At 42.8% G+C, this 19,513-nt stretch overlaps 1 long non-coding RNA gene across 1 annotated transcript in view; it reads right to left on the bottom strand.

Annotated features, from left to right (window-relative positions):
- Nucleotides 1–18,064: 18,064 nt before the first annotated feature.
- Nucleotides 18,065–19,513, bottom strand: part of LOC111147313 — a 30,293-nt gene continuing 28,844 nt past the window's right edge. Inside the window, exon 4 of the long non-coding RNA XR_002640611.1 lies at nucleotides 18,065–18,322. This is a non-coding gene — a long non-coding RNA (uncharacterized LOC111147313). The remainder of the gene's footprint in view (nucleotides 18,323–19,513) is intronic.

Here is a 19,513-nt window from a genome sequence, read left to right as displayed (position 1 = left end):
ATTTCCAATCAGTGTTTGACTGGAAAGTCCAACGTGAGGGGCTGCGTGTTTTTTCAGACAGGATGACTCACTGGCATGTTGATTTTTTGAAGGACGTCTACATCACCTCACACAGCATGCTTTCAAGCAAAAGCCCTCCCATAAGGCTGAAGCATTCTGACATGATATACGTTCTTCCAGATTTCTCGAGAGTCTGAGCTTCCCATGGCATGTTGTGCCCCACCTTTCAGGGATTTTTTGGTTTTTTTTTTCCTGCTTAATTTGCTGGCATGTCTCCCCATCAGGTCCTGCACATCATTCTCATTATTGCTGACTCTGATTGCCTAGTCTTGGCGTAAGCTTGGAAAATTCCAAAGAGGAATGTTCTACTCATTTTCAGGCCAGAAGTAAAATTCTAACAAGATCGGTTTGTTGCTCACAGATGGGAGTCTGGGACGCTCAGGAGATGATGACAATCAGCTGTTGGATTCAAACAGCTCCGTGCCTTAAATCTCAAGCCCTCGCCTCACCCTTAGCTCCGCGAGCCTACCTTTCCAAAGGTCCACTGAGCATGCTCGTTTTGAGAACTCCCTGTAAAGTCAAACTCAACATGTCTGAGATAGAACTGCTCTCTCTTCCCTTTAATACCCCCTGCATGGGTTGCTCTACCCGAGTAAGCTTCCCGTACTGCTATTTTCATGCTTTCACACGCACTTGCTCCCAAGCCTGCGGGGGCTCACCATTGTCCCTAACATAAAATACAAGTTCTTTTCCTGATGTTCTAGGTCCTCATACTCCAGTTAGATTGGTCCATTTAGTACCGCCCGAGGAAGCCTTCTACTTGATTCTCTATCAAGTCTTTGGTCAAATGTTCCCACATTCTGTAATGTTTTATCTACTTCTTTTTATTTATTGTTCCTACTGATATTTATATGGCTCTTCAAATTTAAGCCAGAGGTCTGCGTGATCTTCCCATCGTTTCCTTCCAGTCTCTGTTCCAATGTCCTGTGAGTAAGGCTTTTCTTTAACACTCGAATTAATATTATGAGTCACGTCGGGTGCCTGGGTGGCTCAGTGGGTTAAAGCCTCTGCCTTTGGCTCAGGTCATGATCCCGGGGTCCTGGGATTGAGCCCCGCATCGGGCTCTCTGCTCAGCAGCGAGTCTGCTTCCCCCTCCCTCTCTCTCTGCCTGCCTCTCTTCCTACTTGTGATCTCTGTCAAATAAATAAGTAAAATCTTAAAAAAAAAAGTCACTCCCCCACCCCCGCACTCCAACTTCCAGTCCCCATTCCGTGCTTTATTTTTCTCTATAGCACTTAATACCGTGCATTATTTATTCATGTATTGTCCATCTGCCTCCAAGGGGATAGGGATTTTGGTTAGTTTTGTTCGTTGTTGTATCGTCAGCAACTAGAACAGGGCCTGGCACATAACAGGCACACGAAAAATATTTATAGATTCAATACACGAATGAAGGAACTCTGAAAATATCTAAGTGTCTGTCACCCCCCAGGGCTCTGAAAATGGGGGTACGAACCGAACGGGTTCTTTTAGAAACCTATGATCTTGGGGGGAAATGTGAAATGCAAGAAGGGAAGTGCTCACCAAGTTCAAATGGAGCATGTTTTAGGACAGAGAATTCATATTTGAGCCCCCGTTCTGTGTAAGCTGTCTTCACATATCTGGTTTCACTAAAGCCGCACAGTGAGGCAGTCTGGAAAGTTCTCTCATTCCCTATTTTGCAGACAAGAATAATGAAGCTCAGGAAAGTTAAGTAATTTCTCCCCAAATTTAATGCTAATAGGTGATTAACAATTGGAAGGGATTTAAGCCCAGATTTCCTCACATGAAAACCGGTATACTTTGTCCTATACTAGATTGCTTCTCAGGTTATTAGGGAGCAAATATATTTAGCTTAATCTGATTTAGGCATCAGGAAGCAGGTACTATTTGAAAGATTAATGAGAAGTACATCAAAGTGGAGAGAAGACAGCAGGAGAGTGACCCTCCATATGACCCTCCCAGCCCACTACAGCCCACAGGCTCTTTCCCTTTTGACCACTCATTCGCTTCTGTAATATTAATTTAGTCAGTAAACTTGTTAAATACCTGCTATGTGCCAAGCAATGTTTTGTACTCTGATGCTATAGCAGTGAATAAAACAGACTCCTTGTTTCCATGGAGCTTTCGTTCCCTAAATATTTTGTGTGATATTGAGGTATTTCAAATTTAGGGAGTTCAGATTAGAGTTATGGCTTCATCACAGTCTAGGCGAGGGCCTTGGAAAGGTCATTTAAACTTTCTGAATCTCAATTTCCATATTTGGAATAGAAATAACTACCTATTTCACCAAAATATGATGTGAGTTTCAAATAAGATGAAAATAGTTTGAACCATGAAGGAGTGGATGTCTTTTGTTAAATCTAAAATACACCACCAAGTGAAGAAACACTATTATTTTGTGTACCATTAAGAAAGAAAAAAATCAGGCACCTGGGTGGCTCAGTCTGTTAAGCAGGGTCCTGGGATTGGGCCCTTCATCAGGCTCCCTGCTAGGGAGTCGGCTTCCCCTTCTACCCCTCCCTCCTGCTCATGCTCTCTCTCTCTCACACACATACACTCCTTTTTCTCTCTCAAATAAATAAATAAAATCTTTAAAAAAAGAGAGAAAGAAAATAATCCCACCAATTACAACATGCCATTGATTTAAGACCCATCTTGATTTCAGAGGAGCCAAAATGTGGGGAAAAAATCATGCATCTTAGAATTGTTGAAATATGGCACTAAAAAGTTATTATTATCATTCTCTATGGTGCATAGCATATGGTACATGTTCAGAGAGAAATGGATTTAGCAAGATGCACTGGAGTAGATCAATGAGACAAATGTTAGACTATTTTTCCTAGAGATTTTCAAGGGTTTTTATATCTTTGGATACAATTTTTTTTCCCCTGGATAAAATCATCACAGCTATTTCCTAAATTACCAAATTTTGGAGCCCCAATCACCTATTTTCCCTTGAACAGAGCCACCATACTAGTCTCAGAAAACTATCTATAGATTACTATGTATGAGAGAGAAATGAATTTCTTGCTTAAGAAGTAAAGTCTCTGAGCCTTGTCCTTACATTACCTAATAGAACCACAGTGCATAATGCCCTCTTGATGAAAATTTGTATCAGGAAAAGTGGTGTTCTATTAGAAAAAGTTTTTAAAAATCAGTGGTGCCTGGGTGGCTCAGTTGGTTAAGGATCTGACTCTTAATCTCAGGGTCATGATTTCAGGCCCCATGTTGGGCTCCACGCTGGGAATGGAGCCTATTAAAAAAAAAAAAAATCTTATGGGCATTGCTAATATTAACTGAGCCTTGCTCTCTCTCTCTCTCTCTCTCTCTCTTCCTCTTCACTCCCTTCTCCTTCCTCTTCCTCTCCTGCGTTTGTCCTCTTTCTTTTGCTTTGGCTCTTAGGAAGCTCAAAGACCTATCTTTATGAGGTTCTAACTTCAATTTCATCCTTTTTGCCTGACCTGCATTTTTCCTTTCTCCTAAATCCTAACCTATCTTTTCCAAAACTTTATTACAAAAATTCTCAAATACCTACAAATCTGACAGAATTTTATAGTTAACATCCATATTCCCACCACCTGGATTTCATAATTAAGTTTTTATCATCCTTGTTTTATTACATATTATCTAAGTATCCATCTCTCTTTCAATTATATTTTCAAAGTAAATTGCAAACATCTATACACTTAACCCCTAAACCTTTTAGTATGCATATCATTAACTAAAGCTCAAAATTTGGTTATGGTTTTTCTTTGTTTTTTATTAAGTTAAAATTTATATATACAACAAAATGCACTCACCTTAAGTCTACCATCCAGCGATTTTTGACAAATGAACACACTTGGCATAACAAATCCTTATCAAGATGCAGAATAGTCCCATCAGGCCAGCAAGGTCACTTATGCCCCTTTTTTCATCCGCACAAGCTCAGAGACAACTACTGTTCCGAGATTTTCCCGTTTTCTCTGTCTTACAACTTCATATAAATGGACTCACAGGGCAGGTACGCTTATATAAACCTTCTTTCACTGGGCCCAGTAGTTTAAGGATTCATCTGCCCTATTATGCTATCTGAACTTGTTTCTTTATATTGCTGATTAGTGTTCCCTTTTGTGACTATACCTCAGTTTGCTTAGCAATTAAAGCTGCTAGGAATGTTTTTGTACAAGTCTCTTCGTGGAAATGCTTTCGTGACTCTTGGCTGGCCGTGTGTCCTACGAGTGCAGTTGCTGGGTCATTGGGGAGATGCATGTTTAGTTTCATAAAAAGCTGTCAGACCTTTTCCTCAAAGTGGTGGTTGTCACCAGCGGCATCGCAAGTTCAGGTTGTTTCATGTTCTTCCAACTTTTAGTGTTGGCAGTCATTTTTATTTTAGCCATTTATGTGAATAGCAGTTTTTCACTGTGTCTTTAATTTGTATTTCCCTGATGAATAATGATATTGAGAATCTTTTAAAAGGCTTTTGAGCCATTAATGTCTCTTCCCTTGTGAAGTGTCCATCTAAATTGAGTTGTTTGGTTTTGGGTTTTTTGTTGTTTGTTTGTTTTTAGGTATAAAAGTTCGGCACATAGTCTAGTAGTAATTCTTTGTCAGATACATGTTTCTATAAATATTTCATATCACTCTATGGATTCTCTCAGTCTATGATTTTTTTAAAAACTTTTGAGGTATAGGGGTTCTTTACATATTCTAAAACTAATTCTTTGTCAGATACATGTTTTTACAAATATTTTATATCAGTCTATGGTAGTTAATTAAGACTATCTGTTTAGGAGCAAAAGGCTTAAGTTTTGGTATAATCCGATTTATCAGTTTTTCAATGGTTCTTGCTTTTTGCCTCTTGTCTAAGAAATCTTTGTTTATCACTATTTGTGAGGATATTCTTTTTTTTTCTTCCAGAAGTTTTAGTTTTTACTTTTACATTAAGGCCTGTGAACCTTCTTGAATTAATTGTGTATAGTATAAGGTAGGAGTCAAGGTTCATTGTCTTTCTATTTGGCTATGTGGTTCCAGTACTTACACTATTTTTTTCCTTGCTTTTTATTTTAAGTTCATATAATTAACATAAAAATTTTTGTATTATGTATACCTTTGTAAGACCCATCAAATATTTTTTGGGACAGGGAATAAATAGATTCTGCCTAAAGATCAGAGAATGCCCTCATGAATCCCTTGCAGCACCATGAATGGGTAATGTCCCCCCCAACATAGTCTTTCTTTTTCTTTCTTTCTTTCTTTCTTTCTCTTTCTTTCTTTATAGATTTTATTTATTTGACAGAGAGAGACACAGTGAGAGAGGGAAGTGGGAGAGGGAGAAGCAGGCTCTCCACTGAGCAGGGAGTACAATGCGGGCTTGATCCCAGGACCCTGGGAATATGACCTGAGCCGAAGGCAGATGCTTAAGGACTGAGCCACTCAGGCACGCCATACATAGTCGTATTTAAATATGATCTCCTATCCCTTGCTCCCTTTACCTTGGCCTTGGTATTCACCATCCTGTCTCTCCAGAAGTGGTTGCTGTACCTCACTTGCCCGTGATGGTTAGCTTGTTCCTACCTGGTCTTTGGAGACGAGGCAGGAAAATGCACAGGATTGTCTGCTGGGTCTGGAGTAGTCTCAGTGGGTTTCTATTGGCCTCTGGGGCTTATGATCACCATTTGGGAAAGACATTTTTGCTAGGGGACCTTTTGAAGATATTCGACAGAGGTGAGAACTAGGGACAGAGCAAAGCTGTGCTCTAGTCTTTTTGGTAAAGTTGATTCTGGTCCCTCATTTCTGAATGGGTGCCTATGGCCAAGAAGAGACTTTCCTATGTTCCCTTCTAAATTATTTTCCCTGTCTTCCCCCCTTTGCTTGGTAAAGAGGATAGGCTTTGGAATCAGACCTTGTTATAGTGTATATTTATGTATTTATTTATAAAAGGTTTTTTTTGGTTATAAAAATAACATAAGTTCATTGTTAAAAACTTTGATAATGCAAACAATGTATAAGAAAGCAAGTACAAACGAGCTCTCACCTAACACCCCGATATAAACCATGGTGATATTTTTGGTCACCTCTGACTTGGAATCTCTGTTCTCTTACCGAATGACACCCTTGAGTGTCATCTTCCACCTGGAAAATGGGGAGAATAAACTTCCTTCCCCGACAAGCTATAAAACTGAAAGATGATGTACTTAAAATCTTTAGTAAATAATAGATCCTCAGTAAAACTAGGTTCGCTAAATGATGCTATTGAAGGGTATAGGAAGTGAGTGGATGGTAGGGGAAAAATATCTCAGTGCCTTTTCTCTCCCATTTTAAGTTCTGCTAGTAAATTCCTTGAAAGCAGGAAAAACTAGAGCAACAGAAGAACAGAACAGTGGCTGCTGGGAGCTAAGGGTGAGGGAGGGATTGATTAACAAGGGTCAAGCGGGAATTTGGGGGTGATGGAACTATTCTACCTCTTGATTGTGGTGATAACTACACACCCTATGTGATGTTTAAAACTCACTGAACTTTACACTGAGAGGGTGACTTTTTTTTTTTTTTAAGATTTTATTTATTTATTTGACAGAGACCACAAGTAGGCAGAGAGGCAGGCAGAGAGAGAGGAAGGGAAGCAGGCTCCCCGCCTGAGCAGGGAGCCTGATACAGGGCTCGATCCCATGATCCTGGGATCATGACCTGAGCTGAAGGCAGAGGCTTTAACCCACTGAGCCACCCAGGTGCCCCGAGAGTGTGACTATTATAGTATGTAAATTTTACTTCAATAAACCTGACTCGTCAAAATATTCCTTTAGAACAAAGACTTAAATTTCTTCATTGATTATTAAATTGGTCCAATTTATCAGCCTTGTCCCACCAGTTTATCTTTTTTCTAGACTCTTAAGGCTTTTTACCTTCTTGATGGTACTCTGAATGCTTGTTTAGCCCTCCTTTCAATTGTCATACTGGATTCTTTGTTCCCTGTCCCCAACTTTGCTGCATATTTTATTTCCCTCTTTTGAATCGACACTCTGTTGAGCTCAGCTCAGCTGTGCTTCACAAACAAAATGTATGGCTGTTTCACTTGTTCTTTTTGTGCCAGTAGAGGTCTCATCAGGGCAGCTAATTAATTACAGTGAGTGAGATAAGAGAAAAGCTGATCCTGAGTCCTTGTGTCAATAGCTAAACAGAAATCCTTTAAATCTTCTAGATTGTTCCTTCCATTGTGAACAAAGGACTTGCAACCATTTTTATACTGCAAAATAAGTATAACACAAGCTCACAGTGGAACTGGCCATAGCTCTTTTCAAACCGACTCAGCTGTTTGAGGTGTATGCCGATCGTATATCCTGAATTTTCCGTGTTCAACATTCTGTGCCAAGTTCTCTCCAAGACATTCATATTCTGTGGAAGAGACAATGTGTCTTGATTTTGGTTCATCAACTACAGTTGCTAGACTCATACGTTCAATTTTTTTTTCTTTTATTACCTATTTTTCTGTTCCGCAAGTATTCACTACATACCTACTACTGAGTGCCAGGGTCTCCGGCACACTCTGCAGAAACAGAAATCAATAGCCCCATGCTTGAGAAGCTAATGTTGTTCAGTCTGGGAGATGCATCTGCTAACAAATGAATTCAGTTTCTCATTTGTTTTCTGTTTGCAGAAAAAGGCCAGAGATAACGCAAGTCTTGCACAATATAATTTATTGAGAAAGCTCTTAAGCTTTATTGTATATGTGTATATATTTTAACTGCATATATAACATAGGCTTGTTTTCCAACACTGCTGTTAGGAAGATTTCATTAGACAGCTATCTCTAAAAATTGCTAGTTACATAAATATAGGATATTGCACGTTTCTATTTTTTTTTTTAATAGGAGAGATTGCACTGTATTCCCAGAGCTTTTGCTAGTATTACTTCTGGTTGGAAATCTTCCTCTGACTAGCTTCCCTGCCCTGCAGTCACTTCCAATAGTAGCTGGTGTGTCCAGAGTTCTGCCAAATGCCAGGTAATTTGCACACACCCTTTCTGACACTCGTTAACTATGCGGGAGGCATTATTAGAGTGGGTGGAAAGTGGGTTATAGAGAGGGCGAGCAACTCCCCGGAGCCACCGCTTGACTAGAGGTGGAGGGAAGATCTAATTTGCGTCTGCCTGACTGAAGGCAGTGTGTTCTTCTCTGAGCCACACAGCCCTTCATTGTCGGTGCTTTGAACTGACTATCTGGCATGCATTTATTTAGATCTCTGTGGCTACCGGAAAGGAAAGTGAGAAAGGGGGAAGTAATTAGGATGCAGCTCCTGCCAAAGCAACCCTTGTCATCCAATATTCTCACTGCAGCCAGAGCCTTCCATATAATGCCAACTGGGCAATGTCTCTCCACTCCTCAGAAACTTCTGGGGCTCCTGTTGGTTTTCGGCACACTAGCCCATTTCTATTTTTCCAACCCCATGTATCCATATTCTCTCCTGTCCACTCCCGGAGATGCCTCAGCCATGTTGGCTTCTTTTTGTCTTTTTCTCCCTTCTACATTCCACCCCCCACTTCAATCCCACTACTACCCCCCACCCCGCCCCAGGTCTTTTTTTTCCTGCAGCTCCTTTTGCCTAGGAGACTCGACAAGCCCTGCCTCCTTCTCTCTCATCAGTTAATTCGCCTCTGGTTCTCAGCGTGCTGTGGCCCCTCCTGAAAGTCTGTCCTGCGGCACCCCTACCCTCTTCAAATATGCTCGCTGGAGCACCTGCCGCACTCCTTCACGGAGGCCATAGCTGGGTTGTCAGGAAGGATAGATGCAATCCGATTCTGTGATAATGCTTCCTCCAGTGGATGGTTCTGGAAAGGCATGGATACTGCAGCTTTTTTGCTTGCCCGTATCCTGGCCGTTAGCGTTGTGTGGGCAGAGAGTAGGCAGCCCCCCAAATTGTTGAAAGAATGAATCCCTCAGTCTCTCCTGTTAGAGCACTAGGTAGGATCACTTGTCTGTATTCTCGGTGGGACCCCCTCTAGTCCTTAACTTGACGGATTACTTGATTATTTGTCTCTTCCCCTGAAGGCCCCTTATAATCAGAGTTCATGGTTACCCTCCTCCCCACTGTGAGCTTAGCACAGTGCCTGCATGGAGTATGCCCTCAATATATTTTCGTTGAATAGACAAATTTGGGTCATACTGACTGAAAGAGGAGTGATTCAGAAGTCTGAGAGTAAAGGCTACACACCGTGGCTCATTTTCTACTAATTCAAATTTGTATCAATTTAATAAATCATCTAGTAGTGTTATTAGCAGTTTCCAAGCTGAGCAAAACATTACTGCTCCAAACAATTCCCAAGGAAACTTCACACTGGCCCAACGCCCCTGCCTATGATGGAATCAGCTCTCTGGCCAGTGAAGGTAAATTGCTTCTGCTCCAGGCAGAGACAGATTTTCCATGAGAAGCTGAAGCTGCGGGAGCCCTCACTCAGAGCACACCATCGAGGGCCCTGGGAGGGGTCTGAGCAATGCGTGTATGCACAGGGCCAGATGTTTTTGTAAAACTAGCAAAAGTAAGATATTTTAAATCACAGTTAAGGTGCTGTGTCTCTCCACTCTGACTTCCCTTCTGTCACCTTGTCAGGGGGATGAGAGTGGCCCTGGGTACCCTGAGGCTCTGGACGAGGGAAAATTCAGCTCAGGACATGTTGAGTCTGGTTTCAGTGGAATGTATTGCTGTGATTTGCAGACATTTCTGTGTTACGTCATGCCTACTTGGGTCATGATGCCTGATTATGTTATGGCCAGTGGTCCTGCTGTCAGAATGACTTCTGGGAATCTCCCTGTGGCCTACTGTGACCATTTACCTGATATTGTGACACTAAGGTGGTGGCTGGTATCAATGAGGTTCCTTCTGAGAATCACTTGCTTAGGTACTGAAGGCTTTGGGATTATTTGTGGTGGTCTCCCTACATGCCCTATACTTCTTGATTTTCTGAAAATGGCCTTTTGATCTTTGCTCTCCTGGTCTGGCTGTGGTCTGTCAGCCTCTAACTCCCTGCATCAGTGTCCTTTTAGGACTTGCCTGAAATACCGGGAGAGGTTTCTCTTTTCATGGCTGAACTTTGACCAGGCTCAGAGCTCTGCCTGTGGCCTCAGTACCACTAGACTAGCAGAGCTGTCTCTCTGGGCACCTTCTGTGCCTGTCACCCACCTTGGTTGCACTGATGCATCCTGTGGTACTGACAGGACTGGAGGTGCACTGCTTTCTCCCCAAGATGCAAAACCACCCCCCACAACTCTGCCCTGGAGGACAGACCGTTCATCAGAGAAAGTAAAGGCAGACAGCAGAGTGAAGAGGAAGCAGAGAGAGAAGAAAAGGGGAAGAAGATGACAAACAGGGTGATTGAGGAAGATGATGACTCTGACAGTAGATGGAAGGCTGAGAGAGGGGCAGAAAGGAGAACAAAGCTGAGGTCTTCCCTCGCCAGCTGCGCATGCGCCAGCTTCAGGTCAGTGGGCACTCCCCCAGAGCTGTTCCAGCCAGGCGCCAAGGTTAGGACTCGGTGTGCTTCCTCTCTCTCTCACCTGGATCACTACGGGAGCTTCCGGACCGGTTTCCCGGGAGTGAGCCTATTCAAAGGCAAGTCAGAGCCTGTCATTCCTCTTCTCTCCTGAGCTCTGACCTCATTTCCCTCCTGTCTGTTCTCACTCTCAGTCGCTGTCAGCCAGACTCCCTCAATGTTCTTCAGACCTACCAGACCGGTTTCTGCCTCTAGGTCCCCGCTCAGGCTGTTCCCTCTGCCTGAAAGGCAGGCCCCCACGTGTCCTCTTGCTGCTGTTCTTCCATCTACCAAGTCACCTGCTCACTCAGGCCCTTCTGGTCGTTTCACCTAAAATGGCATCTCTCCCAGAGCTCCCTAGCCCGTTTCCTTTCTAACCTGATAGAGATTCTTTTTATTTGCGTTGTCTATCTTTTTCCCCTAGAATGTCAGCTCTAGGCCAGGGATTCTTTTATCTCTTGTATCTCTTTCTTCAAGAACGGTGCCGGGCACATAGTAGGGACATTTGAAGTCTGTATCGAAAAAATGACATCACTTCCTTCTATAAGTGAAGCACATTTCTAGGAGACAAACCTTGGGCTCATCGGGGTGAAATCGCTTGCCCAAGATCACACGGCGACGAGAACCTGTTTCAGACGCCCGGGCTCATAAACACTTCACCGCAATACAGTCTTCCTCTGATAAGCAGCCGCTGAGCTCCGTGTAAGGAAACAGTTTCTCACATCAGCCTTTCTTCTCGGGGAGCCAGACCGCAAGGCTTTCCTGAGTTGCAAGGTACTGACAGAAGGGGTCAAGCACAAAGTCATAATGCACGGGCTGTGTGGGGAAGTGAAAGAGCAGCTCTGTGTCCATTAGCTTAAGAACAGGAACATGAACTTGTTGAAGCTGACCTGGTCTGGGTGTCTTAGAGGGGAAAGGGGCTGCCTCCTCCCAGCAGGATCACAGGCCGACAGGCCAAACGCGTGCATGGGGTGCCAGCAAAGTGGGGGCACGGCAATAATCACGAGAGTGTCATCCCGGCCACGGTTGGCCAAACATATGAGAGGTGTTATTGTGGGAAAAGAGAACTGTACAGGACTTCCTTAGAAGCACGTTGTTGCAACGTTAAATTATATGTGAAGAGCATCGTTCACTTTTTGGTTCACCATCTCTGGAGGTCAGCCTGGCCCTGCTGATGCTGACTGATGGGGCTCGTGGACTCGTTTTATCCATCGTTTACTTTCAAACATGTTACATGTATGCATGGTCTCCATTACATGAGAAGTAAATGCGGCAACAACAGCTGCTTTGTCGATCTTTGAAGGGTAATAGTGGTGTTTAGGGAAGTTTGGTTCAATGCTGTTATTTTAGAGTTGGACTCAGAGGTCCGAGGAGCTCCTCTCCTTCCTTCACCTTTCATCATGTCACTTCCGTGAGGCCTTCTCAGTCCACTTTCCTGAGCTCCCCAGCCCCCAGCAGTTACTCCCTCCCTCTTCTGTGGCACAGATATTATTACATTTATCCCATTGTATCATAATCCTTTGATTCACTTCTGACCCTCATGAGAGTTAGGACTCCTGGAAGAAGTACAAGGCTCATTCTTTATTGTATCTTGTGCATCTGTATCCAGCTCAGCTCCTGGAGCGCACTGAAGGTTCTGAAATTTTGCCAAAGGCAATTAAAACCAGACTCTGGAGGCTAGAACAGTTTCTAAGGTAAAGATCTTCCCCGGGTGAATTCCTTCATGAGACATGCCAGAAGGCTCTCCTCCCACCTGTCTGCAGAACAGGTCAGCCTGGTTACTTCAGAACAGACCTGTACCCACACCAGTCCTCTGACCTGCCACTCTGTGATGTGCTTTCCCTTTGGCTGGGAGTGCATTTCTCCTATAACACCTCTGCCTTCTCCTGCTTTCCTCTGTGCTCTATTGCTGTAACCTTGTTTCTGTGGATCAAGCCTGCTCTCAATGGCCATTTTAAGCAGATTTTTTGCCTGCAAAAATGACAGGATAGATTTAGAACACTGCATATACCATGACGCTATTTATGGGTTTTATTTTCAACCACATATGCTGGTCTTTTGTCTGTTTGCTCTCAGATCTATTCTCTACCATCCTCTATCCTGGGCTTAACATCCCTGGGAACTGCTTTCTCTAGGGTCCCTTACAGACCCAGCCAAAGAAAGTCAGTGATGAAACCCTGGAGAATGAGAGGAAGGGAGAAGCCAGGTTATTTCTTTCCTTCTCTCTGTTTCAGATGGTGTCTGGCAGCATCCTGTCGATTCTCCAGTTTCTGCTCTACAAGCAGATTTCCCTGTGATTTCAGCCTTAGCCTGGAAGTGCTTCAGTGGTTCCAGATACTTCTAGGTGGGCCCGGCACTGGGATAACACTGCCTTCTCCCTTGTCCCTCTAGCCCCAGAGTTGAGGGTGGCTCCTTGCTGTTCTCTGGTCTCTTAACTCTTCTCTCATCTGTGTTAAACAACCTCTGTAGTTTCTAGCATAGCTTCTGTCTTCTGATTTGACTCTAAATGTTTGCATATACCACATATATGCATGGAAATGTGAAAATGTGTATGAATTTACCTGTATAAAGACGCATATATGTATGAAAGCCCACAGAAGAGGATTTGGAATTGGTTTTATGCCTGGGAAAAGAAATAGGACTGGGATGGTGTGGAATTGTGAAGGAAAATTGGAGCTTTCTAAAAATAGCTTTTTGTGGCCTAATTCACATATACAAGACCATGACTTCCATATGTATGTGTATGTGTTCTTTGATTTTTTTTTACGATGAACACATACTCACATATTGCTTATATAATATTAAAAACAATTTTAAAATATTCAGAGTAGGATACAAAACACCCAATGCCTTAGCCGAAGCCTTAAGCCATGTAGGGAGAGCTCTCAGGTGATACCAGCATTTGCTCATGCAACAGATATTTTATATTTTACTGTGTGCCAGGAACTGAGGGCTCATCAGTGAATAATATGGGCCTGATCCTTGCCCACATTATCTGCAGTAATTAAATACACAACTATGTCAGTATTAGTTAATTATGAAGAAGTAAAAAGGGTGATGAAAAGCCTAACCTAGTCAGAGGAGGTTTCCCTGAGAAAGTGACTTACCAGCTGAAAAGTAAAGGATGAGTAGAGAAATCTTCATTGCTTGGAGGGAAATGGGCAGACAGAATGGGACGGTAAGATGGTCTGCCCCTCAGGGCTTCCCAGTTCCTGTTCTTAGGGAAACTGATCTAACAATAGAGTTTGCTAGAAGGTGTTTCTCACTGGAATCCACAGTGGGATGTCAACTGGAAGTGGGCAGAGATTGTGTGAGGTGTCTTCTAGTGCCACGGCTATGCCTCTCCCAGTCCTGGACCCATTGTCTGCACCCCATGTGGCTCTCATTGGGAGGAAAGGAAGTCAATGGTAGTTGACAAGTCTAGTGTGGAAGTGGTTAAAAACCTAAGGATACCCTGGGGTTAGCATGTCCATTAACACCCCATCCTCTGATGAAAACAACTGATATTTTCTCGGTCTTTTTTTTTTTCTATTTAAAATTTAAAAAAAAATTTATTTGACAGAGAGAGACAACAAGAGAAGTAACACAAGCAGGGGAAGAGAGTGAGGGAGAAGCATGCTTTCCGCTGAGCAGGGACCCTGATGTGGGGCTCAATCCCAGGACCCTGGGATCATGACCTGAGCCGAAGGCAGATGCTTAACAACTGAGCCACCCAGGTGCCCTGACATTTTCTTGGTCTTAAGTAGAGTGGCATGCAATGTCCACAACAGCAAAAATATGGAAGGAGCCCAGATGTCCATCAACAGATGAATGGATAAAGAAGTGTGTATATATAATGGAATATTACTCAGCCACGAAAAAGAATAAAATCTTGCCATTTGCAACAATGTGGATGGAACTAGAGGATATTATGCTAAGTGAAATAAGTCAGTCAGAAAAAGACAAATATCATATGATTTTACTCATATGTGGAATTGAAGAAATAAAGCAGATGAACACAGGGGAAGGGAAGCAAAAATGAAATAAGATAAAAACAGAGAGGGAGGTTGCCTGGGTGGCTCAGTCATTAGGTGTCTGCCTTTGGCTCTGATCATGATCCCAGGGTCCTGAGACAGAGCCCCACATCAGGCTCCCTGCTCAGTGGGAAGCCTGCTTCACCCCTCTCCCTGCTTTTGTTCCCTCTCTCGCTCTCTCTGTCACATAAATAAATAAAATCTTAAAAACAAAAACAAAAAAACAAACAGAGAGGGAGGCAAACCATAGGAGACTCTTAACTATAGGAGACCAACTGAGGGCTGCTGGAGGGGAGGTGGGCAGGGGGATGGGGTAACTGGGTGATGGGCATTAAGGAGGACATGTGATGTAATGAGCATTGGGTGTTATATGCAACTGATGAATCGTTAAATTCTACCCCTGAAACTAATAATATACTATACGTTAACTAAATTGAATTTAAATTAAAAAAATTTTGAAAAGAAAAATACATCTAAAACAAAGTAGAGTGACATGCCAATGCCAAGAGAGTCATCCATCCATCTTTCATCCACATTTCTACTCCTAAGCTCTTCTTGTAAAGAAATGCTGGAACTCATGGTATAAGCTATCCATGAAGCAAGTCTCATTCTTTCCAAGCTCTGTATTTTTCTCTTTCTGCATAACTTCATTCAAAATTTTTGCCTGTGTATTAATCTTTCCAATTCATAGGCGTTTTTGGCAATGGCTATAATCTCCTTATTTTATTGTAAGCACCAATTACTCTGTGAAATTAGGTTACTTATAAAGCAGCCCATTAACTGCAATTATAGTTTAGTGACAGCATGTCCAGTTCTCCCAGACTATGTAAAACCAGGCTACATGTCCTTTTGATGTCCAAATTACAAAGGTAATGACAGGATCTTAGCTTGACCTCAGGGTCCTCCAGCTATTTCAGGGCGTCCCCAACAGGATGTGTCATTCGTGCTTACACACCAGCTGCTGCAACCACGCAGATCCACCTGGTCCTCTCCCTCCTGCTCTGGCTCCTTCTGGTCTGCTTCCCGCAGGGTCATTTGGAAAGAGTTGGCGCTGGAGCTGCCCATCATGAAAGCAATGCTGCCGGTGCCAAGTCCACGGTCTCTCCCAGTGCTGCCAAGCCCAGCAGCCCTCAGCTTGTCAGAGCAGAGTGACGACGTTCCACAAACAAGCAGAGAACATGTCTTCTTGCTTCCCAGCTCTGTGCTGTGATCTGAAGCGATGATGTTTTGGACTGAGAGTCAGAAAGGTTTCTTCTGAATAGTGCCCCCACTTCCTGGCCCTCACTTCAAACCGCTGATGCTTCAAACCAAGTCCAAAAAGCTAGGTGGGAAGAGAATCTGTACCATCCCTCCTACCTCTGGTTCTCAGCCATCTCAGCAAACTACACTTGGGTCCCCTCTCCAAGTCACAAATTTCCCAGTCACATCAGTAGAGGCAAGCAGATGCTACAGTGTCTGTGGGGGTGGTAGTTGTGCCGATGGGTGTCTGTGTTCACAGTCTAAAATTAGGCTCAGCTGACCAAAATATATTTTCTGTAGTACTTAATAATTTTAATTCACTCCAACAGCTGAAATACCTAGTTTTAAATAGATTCTGAAGAGAAATATTCCATGTCATAATGTAATCACTAAGAAAGACTGAACATACATGCACATTTGTATAAAAAAAATCACAAGAACTGCAAAGGTGAGAACCTGTTGATCCTGGGAATGAAGCAAGAGCTCCGCCCCAGTCTCACGTCAGGCTGGGGTGTGGAGCTGTGGTTTAAGAGCAAGGCCTGTGGTCTAGCAATGCTCTTGCCTGTATGAGGTCCTGTTTCACATCAAGACAGAGCTCCCCCTATTTCCTGGTGAAACTAATAATACTGAGAATGGGCCACGGTGGGACATTGACCTCTCAAGACATTTACTGTTCTTTCATTTAACACTCATTGCGTCCCTTCCTGTTGGGGATTTTTAGAAAATTTTTTAGAAATATAAAATGTACTCTTTAGAAGTTTACAATTTTAAAAGATTCAGTTTTTGAGGGCATTATGCAACGTGAAATAAGTCAGACAGAGAAAGACAGATACTGCACAAGCTCACTTATATGTGGAGTCTAAAAAACAGACGCAGAAACAGAGACTTGATTGGTGGTTGCCAGGGATGGGGGGTTGGGGGACAGGGGAAATGGAAGAAAGTGGTCATAGGGTATAAAATTCCAGTTTTAAGATGAATAAGTTCTAGGAATGTATTGTATAGCATGGTGACTATAGTTAACAATACTGTATTGGATATTTGATAGTCGCTAAGAGGGTAGATTTTTAAAGTTCTCACATACAAAATTGTAACTATGTCAGGGATATGTTAACTAACCTTGTGGTAATCATATACACATTATATCTATATCTATCATTATATTGTATACTTTAAACTTATATAATGGTATATATCAATTATGTTTCTATAAAGCAGGAAAAATTTTAATTTTTAGTGAGCCAGGCACTATTTAATTTACACTTAAGAATTCTCTCATGCATACTTATGTAACATAAAAGCTACCACTGGCTTCATTTTACTAATAAGGAGTTGTCAGTGACTTGCTCCAGGACACAGCAGAGTTAGGATTTCAGACCCAGATGACCAGATTCCAGAATCTTTGCTCTTATCCAATGCATCATTCCTCTCCACCTTCCCTACCCCCAAATACTTCCACTGAAAATCCTAGAATTGTTGCCAATCCGGTCATCACATTTATTTAGTACATATTTGATCTGAACATCATGCAGTCTGTAAGTTGGTATAAATATTTTCTTCATTGACTGGTAAGAATTCTATAAGCCGCCTCACCAAATTACAATGCCCCAGTTTTCTGAGTAGAAATTTGGATTGAAAAGTTTTATGTCCTAGAAAAAATAATAGAGCCTTTAAAATATCACTACTGGCTGTACTTAGAGTCATTAGAATATAAATACAGACTACAGACACTTAGAGAAGTTTTCACTAGATGATTAACTAAGATGTATAAGAATTTTAAGAGTAGTAACTATAGGGGCACCTGGGTGGCTCAGTCATTAAATGTCTGCCTTTGGTCATGATCCTAGGGTCCTGGGATCGAGCCTGGCATCGGGCTCCCTGCTCAGTGGGAAGCCTGCTTCTCCCTCTCCCACTCCTACTGCTTATGTTTCCTCTCTTGCTATCTGTCTCTCTCTGTCTAATAAATAATTAAAATCTTAAAAAAAAGAGTAGTAACTATACATTTTTTCTCTAAATTTGATAATATAGGGGCGCCTGGGTGGCTCAGTGTGTTAAAGCCTCTGCCTTCGGCTCAGGTCATGATCTCAGAGTCCTGGGATCGAGCCCCACATCGGGCTCTCTACTCAGCGAGGGAGCCTGCTTCCTCCTCTCTCTCTGCCTGCCTCTCTGCCTACTTGTAATCTCTGTCTGTCAAATAAATAAATAAAATCTTAAAAAAAAAATTTAAATTTGATCATATAAAAACGTATATCTAATAAAATAATAATAGTAATAGTGAGAGAGTGTGTCCCTGCAGGAAAAGCAATTTAAAAAAGGCACAGCAACACTCTGATAATATTAGGACTGGTGTATGTTGTCTGCCAGGGATTGGGGCTGTTAGATGGGATACTAGGACTCCTACCGGCTGAAGAGACACACACAGGAGGGTGCTGAAGAGCATAATGCTGGAGTTCAGATCCCATTGTTGCCATTTAATAGCTCTGTGATGTTGGGCAAACTCTTCGATCTGCCTAGATCTCTGCATCCTGTCCTGAAAAACGAGAACAACATTATGTGCTGTCATGGATTGAATGTGTTCTCCCCAAATTCATGTTGAAGTCCTAATCTCCAGTGTGGCAGTATTTAGGCACAAGGCCTCTAGAGCAGTAATGAAGGTTAAGTGAGGTCCTAAAGGGGGCGGGGGGGTGATTCAGTAAGATTGGTATCCTTGTAAGAAGAGACACCAGAGTGCTTGCTCACTTTGTCCCTCCGCAGGAGCATGGGGAAAGGCCACGTAAGTAGCCAGCAAGAAGGGAGTCCCATCTGCCACCCAACACGGGAGCTCTTTCCAGATACCAACCCTGCTGCTGGCCCCTTGATCGCTGGGCTTCTAATCTCTACAACTGTGAGAAAATAAATGTCTATTGCTTAAGCCACCAGTTCATGGTATTCTGTGATGGCCATCGGAGGCGACTAAGACACCTCCCTTGTACGGCTGTCGAAGGATGAGATGAACCGATACGTGAGAAGAGATTTGCATGGTGCACAGCACGTGGGAGGCTCTGTAGGAGGGTTAGTGGGCCTTGTTGACCCCAGATCTAGGGACTTGGGTTTTGAGAACTTATGATGTTGTGCACCAATGTTGCATACACAATTGTGTGTGGGCACACTGAGTTCTGGAAAACATATTCAAGAAACTAATTTTAAATTAATCAAGTGGGAAGATATTTTTATTCCCAAGTGCCCTGGGTAGGCAAGAGTAAAGATGCCAGCTTATGTGAGGGTTGACATGTCGTGCTGTCCTCCACCTCGCCTCAAACGTTTGTCTAAAATGGCTTCTCTCGGGCGCCTGGGTGGCTCAGTGGGTTAAAGCCTCTGCTTTTGGCTCAGGTCATGATCTCAGGGTCCTGGGATCGAGTCCTGCATCGGGCTCTCTGCTCAGCAGGGAGCCTGATTCCTCCTCTCTCTCTCTGCCTGCCTCTCTGCCTACTTATGATCTGTCAAATAAATAAATAAAAAAAATCTTATTTAAAAAAAAATAAATAAAAAATAAAATGGCTTCTCTCTCCTTGCCCTCCCACATAGAACCTGAAATCAACAATATGTAAGTCGTTATGGGTCTCTGGGGAAAGAGAAAATGGGACAGGAAATGTCTGTGTAGATAAAAGAAGCCTGCAAGCCATAGATGATGGTTGTAGTTTCAGGAATTCTAATATGAATGGCATGAAGTCAAACTTATAAT

The sequence above is a fragment of the Enhydra lutris genome, unplaced genomic scaffold (genome assembly GCF_002288905.1).
Source record: "Enhydra lutris kenyoni isolate GAN:26980312 unplaced genomic scaffold, ASM228890v2 scaffoldscaffold16, whole genome shotgun sequence".
Lineage (NCBI taxonomy): Eukaryota > Metazoa > Chordata > Mammalia > Carnivora > Mustelidae > Enhydra > Enhydra lutris.
Note: the sequence above shows the minus strand (reverse complement) of the source record. Positions and strands in the feature narration are given on the sequence as shown.